We start from the raw sequence: 12,162 nt of genomic DNA, 5'->3' as shown, positions 1-12,162 counted from the left end.
CTTAGGTGATCCACTTCAGGAGGGGCCCTGTGGCAGCAGGAGGGAGTCAGATCCGCTGCCGGAGGTTTGGCTCCGCAGAAGCACACAGTTGGGTGTTTGCTCGGAGTGAGCAAATTCCCTGGCAGGAACTGGTTCCCTTTGGGATTTTGGGTCGGGGATGGGCGGGGGAGATGGCGCTGGCGAGCGCCTTTGTTCCCCACCAAACTGAGCTCTGTCGTCTGGGGGCTCAGCAGCTCTCCCTCCCTTTGTCCTCCAGCCTTCCCGCTTTCTGAGCAGAGCTGTTAACTTATGACCTCCCAGACGCTAATTCATGCTTGCTGTCTAAACACACTGCATCCGTCCGGCCCCTCCGCTTTTGCAAGCCAGACTCGGGGGCTCTGCTTGGCCGGCGAGCCGCCCCTCCGCCCTGGCTCCCTCCCGCCAGTCCGTGGAGCGCGCACCGCCTCCCTGCCCTTCCTACCCTCTTCCGTGGGCCTCTTGTCTGCCTTTGGCTCCGGAAACTCTGTTCTGCTAATCCTCTGGCGGTTTTCTGGGTTATTTAGGCAGGTGTAGGTGGAATCTAAGTGATCAGCAGGACGCGCGGTGAGCCCAGCGTCCTCCTACACCGCAATCTTCCAATATTTTGTCTAGTTTTTAATCTTTGAAATAGAGAGAGTGTGTGTGCACATGTGCAAGCAGGGGAGGGGCAAAGGGAGAGGGAGGGAGAGGATCTTAAGCCCAGTGCAGGGCTGGATCTCATGACCTCTCTCGACCATGAGCTCATGACCCTGAGCTGAAATCAGGAGTCAGATGCTTAACTGACTGAGCCACCCAGATGACACATGCCCTTTCATTTATTGATTGCTTCTTTTGCATTTGTCAGAAATAAGCCCATCAACCCAATCAAAGGAGGGATTCAGAGACTTAGAGCACAGTGAAGCGAGGCTTTAATCAATGTTCTTGCAAGAGCAGGTGTCTGATAGACTGGCACACTTGGGGCAGTTACAGCAGGCACTTTATTTCCTAGCATGCAGGTCCCTCCCTGGTTCCTCATTGGCTGAGTACTACAGAGATTACAGCCTTACCTGAATGTCACCTGTCCCCATGTAAGGCAAAAAGTAGTGTGATTGGAACAAGTATACATTCCCTGAGGTGACACAGAGACTTTTAGTCTCTTCTCCCTTTGTTCTTTGGTGCATGCTCATTGCAAAGCCGACAAAAATAAGCCCCGCAAAACAGAGAGGGGAAGAAGAACAGGTAAGTGAGTGTCGAAGTGTTTGGGACTCCGTTGTGGGGGAGGGGGGCACATTAGTACATATTTACATTAGGTTGTAAACCAACTGTTAATTAGACAGCACAGCTTTTATTTGGTATTTCTGAAAATGAATCATCTCCCTTACTTCTTACAGCTGTGCAGAACTTGTTTAGTTTGATGTAGACCCATTTACTTACTTTTGTCTTTGTTGCTTTGTTTTTGGTGTTATGTCCAAAAAATCTTTGCCAAGACCTATGTCAAGGAGCTTTATTATCCCTATATTCTAGGAATTGTACAGTTTCATGCCTTACCACGTCCATTTTAAACTAATGTTTATAAATTTTCATAGTATTTAAAATATGGTGCCAATTGTTTAAGATGTTTATTTAGTTTTGAGAGAGACAGAATGGGAGGGGAGCAGAGAGAGAGGGAAAAAGAGAATCCCAAGCAGGCTCCCTGCTGTCAGCACAGAGCCTGATGTAGGACTCTAAGTCACAAACTGTGAGACTATGACCTGATCCAAAATCAAAAGTTGGACCCTTAATCAACTGAACCACTCAGATGCCCCTAAAATAATGCCAATTTCCAAAAAAAAAAAAGAAAAAAAAAAAAGGTTCAGAGTAATTTAGATCATTGTTACTGGACATCTATATCTACCATTATTAACTCAAAACCTCTACAAATAAACTTTTGAACTTCTTGAATGGAGAGTGTACTCTCTAAATACACAGACTTTTATTTGATTTATAAAAATATCTGGTTGGAGTCTTAGTTTAAGAAAATTTTAATGACATGGGAATAGATCATAATGTCTTTTTTAAAGCATATAATGTAAAATATTTTTTGACCTGTGACTTAGCTATACCATGTAAGGTTTGTGATATGAAAGAAGGTAGTCTGGAGGCCCTAAAAAACATTTAAGAGTCATTGTATTGTATTCCTTTCTTTTTTGTAATATGCATCATTAGAAGTTTTTGGTTTTCAGAGTGCTTGAAATAACAAAATGGCTTAAAAGTTTATGTTACTATATTTTACAACTGAATGACAAAAGTCAAGACAATTATACATATAATTGGCAAAACAGGCAGGTCAGTTATACATGTAATTGGGTTGATCTGAAGTTTTAAAAGTAAAGACTAAGTTGTATCATATTGTGATGGCTTTTTTTCTTAAAACTTGTTCATTCATATGGCATGGATACCATAAAATATAGAATAAAGCTACATTTTATTTCTTTCTTTAAGCCTTCAAATTAATAGTGGAAATATTCATATGATTCAATTTATCTTTGCTTTTTAAGTTATAAATATATACTCCAAGTAAATGTGCAGTCAAAAGATACCTAAGTAAGTTATAGTTTTTCCATTTTAAAAGTCCCTTTCTTATTTATATGTATTTTTAAAAGTTGTTTTACTTGATGACTTCATGGAAGTAATTTTCCAAGAAATGATTTATGGTAAATTAAAATGCTGGATCTCTTTCTTTTACTGTCACCCATGACTCAATATGTAGTAAAAGATATCTTACTGAACTGTCTAGTATACCTAATGTCATCCATGCAATACTTAGGTCAATATGATTTCAAAGTATTATCTTAAAAAAATAAGTACAAGCAAAGGAAAATAAATATACAATAAAATACTACTGAGAGTTTCTGCTAACTGTAAGTTAACGTGTAAAATTACAACTATTTGTCAGTGTTTGAAGCAAGTTTTGTGATTAAGTTCAACTGTTGCATTCTCTTACCATAACTCTTCAACAAACAATAGTTTTTACTACTTTCAGAAACGCTGATATATAGCTTGTCTATGATTGTTAAAATTCACTTGTATAGGTAATAATGGCTAATATATGTTTGCTTTTATAACATGCCAGGTATAGTTCTAAATTATATATTGTATGTAATCATATAAAATAAATCCTATTTTGGGGTGCCTGGGTGGGTCAGTTGGTTAAGCGTCTGACTCTTGGTTTCAGCTGAGGTCATGAAATCATGATTGTGAGACTGAGCCCCGCATCCGGCTCTGTGCTGGGCACAGAGTCTGCTTGAGATTCTCTCTCTCTTTTCCTTTGCCCCTCCCCTGCTTGTGTGCACGTGCTCTCTCTCTCTCTCTCTTTCAAGATAAATGAATAAAATAAGCCCTATTTTTATTATAATGAGAAACATGAGAATAGAAGGGATTAAATAACTCTTATGCTTGTTAGATCTAGGCTTTGGTATCACGATATTCTGCCTCTGGCATAAAGGGGAAATCTTTTGTTTGCTTAGTTTAGTAACAGTGAACCCACTCCCCATTTGAGAGCCAGCTGTCCTCTCTGTTATGCATACACTAAACCATTTAGAGAAACGTTGTTTACCATAAATTACTATGGTCTCTCAGTGAAGTTCTCTAGTTTCTTTTTAAAAAAAATTTTTAATGTTTATTTTTGAGAGAAAGAGATAGAGTGTGAGCAGGGAGGGACAGAGAGAGGGAGACACAGAATCTGAAGCAGGCTCCAGGCTCTGAGCTGTCAGCACAGAGCCCAAAGTGGGGCTTGAACTCATGAACCCTGAGATTATGACCTGAGCTGAAGTCACACGCTTAACCGACTGAGCCACCCAGGTGCCCCAGAGTTCTCTAATTCTAATCGCAGCACCTAGATGAAAATTTACAGTATTATTTTATAGAATTCCATGACCTTCTGCTAGATTTCTCTTTATTTTGTCTGAGGCCATGTGAACCTGATGTTTTTGTTTAGATTTGATCCATATTACTCCATGACACTCACTACTTCACCATGTGGTAATATGAACAAGGTAAATTTCTCATGAATAGGGAAGAAAAATCATTGCCACTCCTTGAGATGTGACTCCCAGTTTGACCTGGCACAGCACTGCTTCCAAGTTTAAAATCTCAGGCCAGGGATGCAGTCCTCCTGAAATGCTCACATATTGGTGCTCCCTGTCCTGAAGTCTGTGACCTCCACTGCCCAGATACTGTAAAGAGGCCATTCCCCTTACCTTGTACTGCCTCTCCCTGTTTTCCTGCTCTACTTTTCCCTCCACAGCACTTATCAAAATCTGTCATAGTACATAGTTCAATTTGTTTCTGTTCTGATGTTCTTTGGATTAGGCTGCTTCCTCTGAGATACAGACAGTGGGACAGAATTAGTCGTGCAAGAGATCTACAAGAGACAAAACCTGTGAGGAAAAACAGAAAGGAGCTGAGGGAGTGTGAAAAGTTGTCAGAGCTTGATTCCCCTTGACTCCGAATAAATGACAGAGGGAAGGAAAGGAAGGAGGGGTGAAACATCTCAGGCTGCTGTGGGGACCTAAAAGAGTTTGAAAAGTCTGTGGTAGAGTCCTTGACCAAAATGTTCCATTAGAGCAGCACCGCAGCTCCTGGGAATGGGCCCACCTGAGTATCCTAGCCTCACTCAGTTATTGGCAGGGACATTCTCACAAGAAGCATGGCCTCAAGTATCATAAAAACAGTGACACATTTCAGAGCGCACGAGATGCAGCTGACGGTCACTTACACTCTTCACTAGTGGAATTCTGAATGAGATATGAAAGGCACATTTCTGGGTGCCTCTCATATTCAGGCAAAGGACTTTTGTATACTGTTCTATCCCCATCACCTAAAACAGTGCCTGGGTTATAATAGCAGTCAATGAGTGTGTAGAGTAAATGAATTCTCCCTGAAAAAAAAAAAAAAGATACTTATGTCTTTTGAAATGTCTTCCTGCACATTAGTGTTCTGCCCAAATCTACTGGCAATTCAGATCTAGAGACCAATTACCCAGGAGGATGCCTGAAGCCTCATCCAAACTTTACAAAAGGGAATGTAAAAATTTTTAAAGGCACTATTTGCTAAAGAACCAGGGGAGTGTCCTTATAGTAAGCACACAGATTATCCTTATCACTGGTTACTGAAAAGTATTTTCGTGGAACTTCAATGGCAAATGAAACACGGGATTTCAGTGGTAAGAATCAATATTGTTTATTTTCGGGATGGGGTGTGGAGAGTCTGAAGTTCAGAATCCTTGCGATGCCTACAGTCTCCTTCCTTAAATGTAGCCATAGTCTCAATTATATTGCTAAAGTGAAATGTTTGTTTGCTCTATTATTGAAGAATATTCAGTTCTGCTAAAGATGATGAAAAAATAGAATGGTTAAAATGTGTAAAATGTATTAGGCATAGAGAGTGAGTAATCAAGTAGCTTATAAGACAAAGGAAGAATTCATAATTGTGTTATGAATAGAAAGTAATGCAAAGTAAAAGATAGAATAAAGGGTCTGTATAAAAGCATGAAGAAGAGTGCAATAGATAGAAGGGGATTAAAGGAACACGTAAATATGAAATATTAATAACAAATTCTGTCATCTTCATTTTGATGGTCAGCCATTCCTCCATTATATACCCACTGGTGACAGTCAATGTGGCTCCATTTGGGACTCAATGTGTGCTCTACCCAAGAATACCATCAGTAAGCACAGCTACTCAACCAGACATAGAAAAACTGTAGTTGTCGGTGGGGCGTACTTGTCTGCCATCTCCACAACAGAACAAGTGCACTTGGCTCCAGCTGTCTTCTTCCTGCTGAGTCTTCTTGCTCAAACCTCAACTTTGATTCTTTTAACCTTGTTGTTATCAGGAAATAAGTTGTAACAGATACCATAAACACCTAGCTTAACTTTATATCTTGGATGAAGTATCCCATTTACTTGGAGGTAAAAGGAAAAAGTATCTCAAGTAGTTTGTAGAATAGAGGTTCTTGGCCCGAGAAGCATTGATAATGGTAGAGATTGTGTTACAGATGTGTAGAAGTATTGATTTCCTCAGCAGACAAGTGAACTGGGTTGGGACCAAGTGACTAGAACTCTTTGTTCGAGCATCTCAGTCTATGAACAACTTAGATACACAAGTTTCTGTAAAATATTATTATTTTCTATGTGAACTGTGATATGAAGATGTTGAGAATCACTGGATTGTGATAATCTATTGGATGATATCCATGGAAATAAGAGCCTAATATAGAACAAAAGGGCCCATAATATCCAGGTGTAATAAAGTATTAGGCTGTGAGGGACCTTTGTAGTTACCATCTTACTCTGCAATACCCCCAAAATGACAGTTAGCATTATTTCACTTATCTCTGATAGTAACTTTTGAAAATAGATACTATTATATTGCTTACGTTACAGACAGGTAGACAGAAGTTATTCAGAGACTGCTGAATACCCTTTTTCCCCTTCATTCTTAGAAGCAACCAAACCACAATTTTTAAAATTTGGTAATGAAGTCTAATTGACACATAATGTTATATTAGCTTCAGGTGCACAATGTACTGCTTTAGCAATTCTATACTTTACTCAGTGCTTACCATGGTAAGTGTAGTTACCACCTGTCACTGAACAACATCACTATAATATTATTGGCTGTATTCCCTATGCTGTACTTTTCATCATTGTGACTTATTTGTTTTATAACTGGGAGTCTGTACCTTTTAATCCTCATTATCTATTTTGTCTGTCCTCCACCTATCTCCCGTCTGGCAACCGCCACTTTGTTCTCTATATTTAAGAGTATGTTTGGGTTTTGGGTTGTTGTTGTTGTTGTTGTTGTTGTTGTTGTTGTTGTTGGTTGGTTTTTACATTCTACATGTAAGTGAAATCATATAGTATTCGTCTTTCTCTGACTGATTTCACTTAGCATAGTGCCCTCTCGGTCCATTGATGGTGTCACAAATGGTTTTTATGGCTAAGATTCCATTGTGTGTATGTGTGTGTGTGTATATGTGTGTGTGTGTATGTGTGTATGTATTTATGTATGTGTAGATGTGTATTTATGTATGTATGTATGTGTAGATACATCTACACATGTTCTCTGTCACATGTTCTTTATCCATTCATCATCTGTCACGGACCACTTGGATTACGTCTATGTCTTAGCTATTGTAAATAATGCTGCAGCAAATATAGGAGTGCATATATCTTTTTGAATTGGCATTTGCATTTTCTTTGGGATAAACCAAAATTTTTATAGAGATAAAATGCACCCAAATAGAGGACTGGATTTTTCTGAGACTCAGTTATGAAGACAGGAAATTTAATTTTCCAAAAATGAGTTAAACATTATCTCCCACAATATATGGTTTTCTAGAAATGTGCCACTACCTCACTTAGAGTGAAGTCTAATTCTGTTCCTCTTTAATATGGGAAGGAAGGTTTGGGTATGCATACAGGAAAAGGTTGCATTCAAATGATGCTGTAATATGCAAATCTAGATTTGAAAAGAGCATGCAGCTTCTTTCTGTTTTATGTTAAATGTGTACTCTTTGGATCCAGCCCATTTTCTAAGGAAGCTCAAGAACCCCATGGACGTGACACAAGTAGATGTCCTATATAAAGTCTCAGTCATCAGTGATTATTAGCTTCCAGACATATCAGTGAGATGCTTTCAGATTATACCAGCCTACAGTTACCAGGTTACTTGTAGTTTTTGAGTCCACCTAGCTTAGGCAGCAAACATTGTGGAGCTAAGACAAACCATTCTTCCTATGCTCTTTCTATATTCCTAACTCATGAAAGCTATCAATATAATACAGTAGTTGTTCTTGTATTCCCCTTAGTTTGAAGGTGGTTAGTCAGTGATAGTAAATGGAATAGTAGATGACTATGGCCAAGTGATTATGTTTGAGCCAATAAAATGTAAGTGAAAGGTGGGATCATAGAAAGGTTCCTAAATGAAACAAACTGCTTGGCTAGGTAGTACCATCTGTCTTTCCCCTTTTCCACCTTTCTGCTTCCTAAAATAGAGGTGTAATTGCTGGAGCTTCAGCAACTATTGTGTAGCCTTGAAGATGGAAGCTTGAGGACGGCCATAGAGATAGAGAGATAGAAGGTACCTGATTTCCTGATGACTTAATGAAGTCATCCTAGCAATTCAAGACCTCTGGACTTTGTAATTAAACTATATGCAAGAAAAAGAGCTATTTATACTTTATCATAAAACTTTAGAACTTTATCATAATGGTTTTTCTTGTATGTGTTACCCTTCCTAGACCTGGTTCATGTATCTTAAAGAGACTAAGTCACTTAACCTGAGTTAGTAAGTGAAAGAGAAAAGATTTTTACCCCAATTGTCTAATTTCAGGACCTAACACTTTAATCATTGCAGCATACTACCCTAGGGGCAAAAGTGAATTTTTCAAAAATGGGAAAGAACATAAAATTTTTATAAAGATCAAAAATTGTAAATATATCAGAAACATAGAATTCTAAAAATATATGGGATATGGAAAACCATCTTGAGGAGAAACTCAGCACTATGTTGGATTCCCTGCTATGGTCATTATTAGTCACAAAAGGAAATCTTCAGTATACTTCAGAACTTAGACTAGACCAAGCCTTTTGTTATTCTATTCCATGAGTGCTCAGTAAACTTAAGTTTTATATGTTAATGCAGTACCGTTTATGGGAGCTATCTTAAAACTTATTTAAAAGGAATGATGTATATTTTGGTCATGTTTGTTGTTTTGTTTTTTTCCTCATCTAAGTTCATTAAATATAGTGCAGGCATACAAATAAAAAATCCAGGTTTCAAGATCTAATTCTAAAATGAGAATCTTCCTTATGGCCCTGGGTTACAAATAATTAAGGAAATATCCAATTCTGTGTAAGTGAAAAGTTCATTCTTTCTGATTTGCTGTGCACTTGCACATTTGTAGCTCGTTAGTTTCATATGCAGCAGGGATATTGAAAACACATTTCAAGTGCTCCTACTGATTTAAGAAATTTATTGTACCTTAAGGGCTGTCAGAGGAAATTTGCAAATTACTAGCCCAAATTATTTCAACAAGAAAACATCATGATATGTTCAGGTAATGGAAAGGGGAAAAAGATTAACATAAGTGTCATAAAAAAGCTATTGTGCTGCATAAATCACAGGTAGTCAAGATGTTTTGTAAGAAGGATGCTGTGCTAAAATGCAAGAAAGAGTATCTCTTACACACCCTTTCTTATCCAACAGAGAATAGCCTTTTGATTTCACTGATAAATTGTACATGTCCCTTTTCTGTCCCATGAACAGCACTTTAAGTCATTTCTTTCTTCTTTGAAATACTCTTTGGTGAATGAAAAAACATTGTCTTTCACCTAAGTATGTATGGATATATTTCTGTATACATGAAAAATTTAATTAAAATGTTTGAAGATTCGGTAAACCCAAGAGAATCTATTAAAAGTAAGCATCCTGTGTAATCTCTAGTAGCTGGGATTAAATTCTGTTCTAGTTTAAAGAAATGAGTTATATGATTAATACTTTCTTTATAAATCCCCATAGGAGCAATAGATGTAACTTATCAATATGGTCACATAAGATGTAGTCTTCAATACATACAATTGAGAGAAAACTATTATTGAAGTATCTTAAAAGTTGGCACGTATTAGTGGCAAGACCATTATTGAGTTAGGAAGATACCTGCTAGTCTATTTAGGTGTTGAAAGGGTTGGACCTTGGCAATGTATGAAAGGCGAGGGTAGAGGCACAGCATTTCCGCGAGAGCTGAAGTACTTTGCTTTCAAAAATAGGAAACTTTCTCTTCATTTCTATTTAGTTTTTTTATTTTTATTTTTATATTTTTTTTAGAAATTTCCTTAGGGGAAATGGCACTTGTGATGGTGAAAGTGGAGATGTTGGGATGGTGTTACTGACTTGGAAGGCGGTGGTATGTTTTATAGACAGGAGTTATCATGTAGTAGGAGGATGGAAAGGGTAGAATGGAAAGAACTGTGGGCTGTCAAAACATTTTATTTTAATTTATTTTTTCTGTCGTGTTGGAATTCAAATTCCCATAACCCGTGATTTTAATAATGTTTCCACAGAACAAAACCTTGACTATGTATGATATGTTCCAGAGTGGAGTCACCTTTCACATATTCAAAACATATTTAGTTTTGAAGAATCCGAGCAAAGTGACTGAGTCCATATGCAAACAGAAGCAAGGAACAGGATGGGGTGCTTGGGTGGCTCAGTCAGTTAAGCATCCCACTCTTGATTTCGGCTCAGGTCATGATCCCAGAGTTGTGGGATCGAACCCTGCATTGGGCTCTGTGCTGAGCAAGGAGCCTGCTTGGGATTCTCTCTCTGTCTCTCTCTGCCCCTCTCCCCAGCTAGTGCAGTCGTGCGCTCTCTCTCTCTCTCTCTCTCTCTCTCTCTCTCTCTCTGTCTCTCAAAGTAAATAAATAAACAAAGCAAGGAACAAGATACCAATCAAATTGAGCAGAACAAAGAGTGGGGATGATTTAAACAGGTATGAAGTTATCAGAGTTGCCAAGTCTCTCATTGATTACCAGGGATGTGGTACTTACATGAAACATTAATTCTTGACTCCTGTGCATTTCAAAGGAAGTATTGTTATTCAGGATAGAAAAACATCCCCTAGTGAAGATATTCTCACAGTCTGTGTGCACACACACACGTGTGTGTGTGTGTGTGTGTGTGTGTGTGTGTGTATAAGTAGAGAATCTTGAACTTTGGCATAGGTTTGATTAGTCCAAAAGATACATTAAAAAAAATAATAGACATCAGGGGCACCTGGGTGGCTTAGTCACTTAAGTGTCTGACTCTTGATTTCGTCTCAGGTCTTGATCTTGCTGTCGTGGGATCCAGCCTTATGTTGGGTCTACACTGAGAGTGGGGAGCCTGCTTGGGATTCTCTCTACCCTCTCTCTGCCCCTCCCTGCTCACATGTGTGTGCGTGAACTCTCTCTCAAAATAAATGGATATTTTTAAGGAATAATAGACTTTACTAATCCAACCATATTTAAAGTTTTCATGTTTCTTAATAATTTCTAAGCATTTTTTCTTTAATTAGAAAATAAGAGAACAAATATCATATGACTTCACTCATATGTGGAATTTAAGAAACACAACAGGTGAATAAAGGAGAGGGGAGCAAAAATAAGATGAAAACAGAGAGGGAGGGCAAACCAAAACAAACTTTTAAATACAGAGAATAAAATGAGGGTTGCTGGAGGGAAGGTCAGTGAGGGGTTGGGCTAAATGGGCAAGGGACACTAAGGAGGGACTCATTGGGATGAGCAGTGGGTGTTATATGTGATTGATGAATCACTAAATTCTCCTAAAACCATTATTACACTATATTTTAACTAACTGGATTTAAATTAAAAAAGAAAAGAATAGGGGCACCTGGGTGGCACAGTCGGTTAAGCGTCCGGCTTCAGCCAGGTCACGATCTCGCGGTCTGTGAGTTCGAGCCCCGCGTCGGGCTCTGGGCTGATGGCTCAGAGCCTGGAGCCTGTTTCAGATTCTGTGTCTCCCTCTCTCTCTGCCCCTCCCCCATTCATGCTCTGTCTCTCTCTGTCCCAAAAATAAATAAACGTTGAAAAAAAAAAAAAGAAAAGAATTTTAAAAGGTCTACATTGTTTTCCCTAATTGAGGGAGATGATGAAAAGATACAACATATTTCAATTTCTAATATGTTTAAGTAATTTTTTGGTAGTGTCTAGAAGCATGTAGGTAGCAATTTAGAGTGAATTGTTTGGTGAGACCTTGGTGAAACAGGCTGAATAATTTCAAAATTATCTTGGTCAAAATCTATTCATAGGCAAGTCTTTCTAAAGCCTGTGATTTGTTGACAAGAATTTTAATAGCAGATGAGATATATTGCTGGCACTAGAGGACAGTAGCTCACAACGTGTGCTCGGTACAATCTTTAGAGAAAAAACACTGGTAAAATAATATCTATTAAATTATTATTCCTAATTTTTATTATTAATAATATTATTACAATGATTGAAGTAAATATATTGAATACATTTTAAAGAGAACAAAAAACACATTAAGCATATGTTATTTAAATAAGAATTTTCTTTCTTTCTTTCTTTCTTTCTTTCTTTCTTTCTTTCTTTCTTTCTTTCT

Source organism: Herpailurus yagouaroundi, unplaced genomic scaffold (genome assembly GCF_014898765.1).
Source record: "Herpailurus yagouaroundi ecotype Mexico unplaced genomic scaffold, PumYag 162, whole genome shotgun sequence".
Lineage (NCBI taxonomy): Eukaryota > Metazoa > Chordata > Mammalia > Carnivora > Felidae > Herpailurus > Herpailurus yagouaroundi.
The sequence above is the reverse complement of the archived record's forward strand: the minus strand, read 5'-3'. Positions refer to the sequence as shown.